This window comes from Anolis carolinensis, chromosome 3 (genome assembly GCF_035594765.1).
Source record: "Anolis carolinensis isolate JA03-04 chromosome 3, rAnoCar3.1.pri, whole genome shotgun sequence".
Lineage (NCBI taxonomy): Eukaryota > Metazoa > Chordata > Lepidosauria > Squamata > Dactyloidae > Anolis > Anolis carolinensis.
In genome coordinates, this window is record NC_085843.1 from 239,468,442 (window position 1) to 239,474,441 (window position 6,000).

Below are 6,000 nucleotides of genomic sequence, written 5' to 3' on the forward strand. Positions count from 1 at the left end.
CAGGCAGATCTATGCAGATGAATAGCATGAGTCCTCGGTTGCAGTCTTTCTGGGACACTTAACTCTGCCTCATTGTTCTCCTGATCCTGAGTTAACTCAGGACTCACACTTGCCTGATGCACTTGGTCCTGCACTGCAGGGGTAGCTTCCTTAGAGTCAGGCTGCAGCTGTTGTTGTTCCCTGCTTTCCACTGACTCAGATGCCGGGCCTCACAGCCCATCACCTGTCTGTATTGCAGACCCTGACATAAGTGTAAAATTGATAAAAATAGAGGAAACACAAGCAGTTAAATAATTTTGACCAAAAACGGGGAACAGCAATCGCATTGTCTGTAACTTTAAACAATTCTTCCTCTGTGCATAAAGCAGGGCAAGCATACAGATGCTGAGTTGTTTGTTCTGCTCCATATTTGCACCAAGTGGAGGATTCTTCTAAATAGTACCATTTTGCCAGATTGTCTTTTGATCTGCCCACTCCACTTTTGAATTTGTTCAGGGACTTCCAAGTTACCCATTCTTGGCTTGCCCCTGGAGGCAGACTCTCATTGGGGGGGGGGGGGCATCCATTTGGGATTTCCTGGTTTAGCTGCCAAGAGGGATACTCTTGCTGTTGATGGGGGAATGTTAAGAGGAGTGGTGGGCTCTCATGAAGCTTTTCCTTGATTTGAGTCTACTGGGAGAAGGCTGATAGCCATGCAGTAGATGGCTTTTACACTATTCAGCCGTATTTCTCTCACAGTTAGCAGCAACTTCATGATACACATGGGGGGGAGGCAATGCCAGCTAGCTTGTACAGTTTATCAACAGGTATAGGTTTAAGGCATCCTGTGATTAAGAAAAAGGGACTGCAATCGCTGCTCTTTTAAAAAGCATGGGCCCTTCTAGACCAATCATGGTGGCACTGAGAGTTCTGGGAGGCAATTTGAGTTTCATGCCTCTGGGCACAAGTTGTAGCCTTCCTGAGAATGTACATGCACTTTCCTGCTGTATCTATTTATCTGGGTTTATACTCCTAACTTCAAGTGCTTACATACCACTCAGGATTGCTTACAAAAATCAAAAACATTTATAAAATGAATTAACATGCCATTAAAAATGGCAACCATATTAAAAAAAATTAGGACAGGTTCTGGAGTTAAGCAAAGACTTTGGTCGGGAAATTATCTCCTTGAAGAAACAAAAGTAGAAGACAATAGAGAAAATTATTTTTTCAACACATGTGAGCTCTTTTTACATGACAATGGTCCTTTATAAAGGGACAACACAGATAAGCAAATACAATTGAATCAGATATTTATCACTGCCCTGATGAAGTGCCATTACAATTAATGTAAAAGGTTCACATCATTTCAAATTTTAAAATCTTTTCCAAATCACTTTTGCTGATCTTTCTGAGATTATTTTGTCTCATCTATGTTTACATGGCCTGCACCACCCCTCCAGGCTGACTATTAAATTGAATAGTAATAGAGTTGGCTTACCCACCCACCTCAAATTCCATGATTTGGATGTAACCAATGAGAAAAGTATTTTTTTGATTTATAAACGACTTTCCATCACATTTGGGAGACACAAAAGGCAACCTTCCATCACATTTGGGAGACACAATAGGGATCTTTAATCAAATTTTCAGATGAGGCAAGGTCCAGCCCTAAACTTGGGAAATCTTCAATAAAAATGGTAGGGAAAGAAAAGAGGGATTTGCCATCAGAGGAAAGAAAAAAAAAAGAATGTAGTTTCAGGTCTGGGAGTGGTAAAACTAGTCAGAACATCCAATGCTAACAGGCAAATAAAAGACAACTTTCATCTCTTCCAGCAAGAGAGATGCAGGGTATGTAACTTTCATGAAACCCAAGTATCACTGACTTGTAGTGATTGAGCTTCTGAAATGCCTATAGTTTAAAATAACAACTACAAAACTGACAAAAAATATGGTTGGTCATGATTATGGCTAGAAGACAAATGATAAAATCTCCTTTACAGTTTCCTTTCAGTTGCTACGCCTGAATCTGAAGTTGTCTAACAATAGCACAAGAAATGTGCACTCTTGTGTACCAGCATTTATCAATGTAATGCCCTTCAGAAGTAGTGGAGAAATATTCCTATCATCCACATACAGCATGCTTTTCTGCACAATCTGGAGTGGCAGGTTTGGAAAGATTGCTGCCTGGTGTATGAGTCACCAAATTCATTGAAACATATTTCTCGGAAGACATACATAGGACTGTGCTGTGACTGTCGCTATTGTTCCCTGAATAACCATGCCTAAACTTTCATAAGATAAAAGTAAATACACATTTCTGTATTTTGTTGCTTGCGTATATATAGTTACATATTTATTACTTTATTTATATTTATCCATTAGCATTTGATTACTTAGATATATTCCTGTTTATTAAAATTATGTTAATAGCAATTCTAAACTAGTACTCCAATTTAATTTTATGAATGCATTTCCACCACTACTAAGGTGAAAAAGCTTTTAAATTCATATCTTTTTCCTCCTCATAAAAGCCTATAAATACTATTGTTAAACCTATTCTGCAGAGAAGAACTGAGGCTCAGAGAAGAAGCAATTGTTCAAGCAAAAGTGAGGGAGAAGTGTTTTCACTATTATTAATTGCAGTGGGATTGCAATGCTGAAAGAGGACATGAGATACCTTCTAAACCAAAAGACATTCTGAAACTCATAAGCAAAAAAAATGCTCTGTGACCATTGTTGACCCATGCTTTATGCCTGGTTATTCCATATAAAAATTGGATACCTATTACAACATTTTCAGAACAGATGACATTTCGATTTAGGAATGAATATGTAATCAGAACTAATGTACAACTAATGTGCAGATCACTGCATTTACCACTTGCCCACATTATTGCTGCATGCACACTCTAGGACATTGAAACTGGGCTGTAGTTTCCCAGTACAGTAGAGTCTCACTTATCCAACCTTCGCTTATCCAACGTTCTGTATTACCCAACGCAGTCTGCCTTTTAGTAGTCAAAGTTTTCAATACATTGCAATGTTTTGGTGCTAAAGCCGTAAATACAGTAATTACTACATAGCGTTACCGTTTATTGAATTGATTTTTTGATCAGTTTGTTGTAAAACATGACACTTTAGTGCTTACTTTGTAAAATCATAATGTAACTTGACATTTAATAGGCCTTTCCTTAATCCCTACTTATTATCCAACATTTTTGCTTATCCAACGTTCTGCTGGCCCGCTTATGTTGGATAAATGAGACTCTACTGTATTTCTAAACTGAATTCATACCCCGAAAACAATCCTTACCAAATCCCTGCTAAAAACAAACCATCCATTTATTATTTGCAATTTTGTATAATTCCATCCAAAACTCCTGGAGGGCCCAAACTGGCCTATGCCTAATCTACACTGTACAATGAATGCAGTTTGAATCCACATTAACTGCCATAGGAACTGCAATGGAATCCAAGGAGTTCTATTTTAGATGAGACAGCAGCATTCTTTGGCAGAGAGGGCTACAAGCTTTCTAAAAGTATAAACCCCATGCCAGTTAGAGCGGTGTTAAAGCGCATTAACCCTAGATTGTGGACTGAGGCACTCTCTGAGGGAAGAGGAGCCAGAAAGCAACTTCTCTCCTCTTCCTCAGTCCACCACAAAAGGGGAGGGAGAAGGGGAGGCGTCGTCGCAGTCAGAAAATAGCACTTCGCCCACTCATCCCCAGGCTCCTTCTTCAAGGAAAATATTTATATTATGATGCCACAGAGAGGGGTTTCCATGGCACTGGTGATGACTCGCGCCGTTGCCCTGGCAACCGCTCGGCGGCCATCTTTGGGCGGGAGGAGAGGAGAATACCCTTCGGAGGCGAGCAAGGAGAGCAGAGGGGGGCAAAACGCCTCGGAGAACAGCCTCAGAAACAACCATCTCAAGTTACATTTTGCACTGGCCACATAGACCCACCTAATACGCATTAGTTAATGCTCCTGAATATCATACTTTGCCATTGTATAACTGATGAAATTCTATAAAACACTGAGGCTTGGAATAAGCTCTTATTATCTCAGCCAGTGCTCCGAGTACCTTCCACACAGACATATAACCCAGAATATCAAGTCAAAAAAAAATCCCACAATATCTGCTTTGAACTGGGTTATCCGAGTCCACACTGCCATATATTCCAGTTCAAAGCAGATAATGTGGGATTTTATTCAGTTGTGTGGAAGGGGCCTCATCTTAGTTTAATTTAGGATACTCTATGTAGGGCCATTATATATTTCAGCTCTAAACCTACCATTCAAATGGCTCATGCAATGTTCAACCTCTTAATTACTTCAGCCTCGCGCGCCCCCTAGAGGCGCATCCAGGAAGGGGCTTTTGGAGGATTTGGGGTATATATATATTGCACTACACTGCAGAATTAATGCAGTTTGACACCACTTTAACTTCTCTGGCTCAACGCTATGGAATCCTGGGAGTCTTAATGAATTCCTTAGCCTTCTCTGCCAAAGAGTGCTAGTGCCTCACCAAACTACAATGCTTTTTATTGTTGTGAGTGACTTGTGGCAACTCCTAAGGGTGTATCGACATACATTACATTAGATTAGATTATGGAGCCCCTGGTGGCGCAATGGGTTAAACCCTTGGGCCGGCAGGACTGCTGACCAAAAGGTCGGTGGTTCGAATACAGGGAGCAGGGTGAGCTCCCATCTGTCAGCTCCAGCTTCCCATGGGGAACATGAGAGAAGACTCCCATAGGATGGTAAAACATCCAACATCTGGGCGTCCCCTGAGCAACATCCTTGCAGACGGCCAATTCCCTCACACCAGAAGCGACTTGCCGTTTCTCAAGTTGCTCCTGACACGAAAAAAAATTATATTATATTATATACATCACTAGCTGTGCCCGGCCACGCATTGCTGTGGCGAAGTATGGTGGTATGGGAAATAAAGTATTGAGGAATTGGTGGTAGTTAAGGTCAAGGGTAAAGGTTTTCCCCAGACATTAAGTCCAGTCGTGTCTTACTCTGGAGGTTGGTGCTCATCTCCATTTCTAAGCCGAAGAGCCGGCGTTGTCCGTAGACTCCTCCAAGGTCATGTGGGATGACTACATGGAGCGGCGTTACCTTCCCGCCGGAGCAGTACCTATTGATGCACTCACATTTGCATGTTTTCGAACTTCTGGGTTGGCAGAAGCTGGAGCTAACAGTGGGGGCTCTCTCCGCTCCCCCAATTCAAACCTGTGGCCTTTCAGTCCAGAAGTTCAGCAGCTCAGTGCTTTAACACACTGCGCCATCAGGGGATATTATTTCCTAAAGGTTGTGAATATACAATATTTCTGATTGGATTTTTTTGTTTGTTGGAGGCAAGTATGAATGCTGCAATTAGGAAAAATGATGTAATGGCCTTGCAGATTTAAAGCCTGGCTGTTTCCTCCCTGAGTGAATTTTTTGTTGGGAGGTGTTAGCTGGCCCTGATTGTTTCCTGTCTGGAATTCCCTTGTTTTCAGAGTGGTGTTGTTTGCGATATTTTATGTGCTTCTACTGTCTGTGGCCCTGAGAAAACAGGATTTGCCAGACTTTGATGATGGGAATACTTTGTTGGGAGGTGTTAGCTGGCCCTGATTGTTTCCTGTGTGGAATTCCCCTGTTTATTTACTGTCCTGGTTTTAGAGATTATTCTATCCCAGTAATTATTTCATATTAAAGAAGAATCTCACTTATCCAACATTCGCTTATACAATGTTCTGGATTATCCAACACAGTCTGCCTTTTCATAATCAATGTTTTTGTAGTCAGTGTTTTAAATTCATTGTGATATTTTAGTGGTAAATTTGTAAATACAGTACAGTAGAGTCTCACTTATCCAACATAAACGGGCTGACAGAACGTTGGATAAGCGAATATGTTGGATAATGAGGAATTAAGGATAACCCTATTAAACATCAAATTAAGTTATGATTTTACAAATTAAGCACCAAAACATCATGTTAGACAACAAATTTGTCAGAAAAAGTA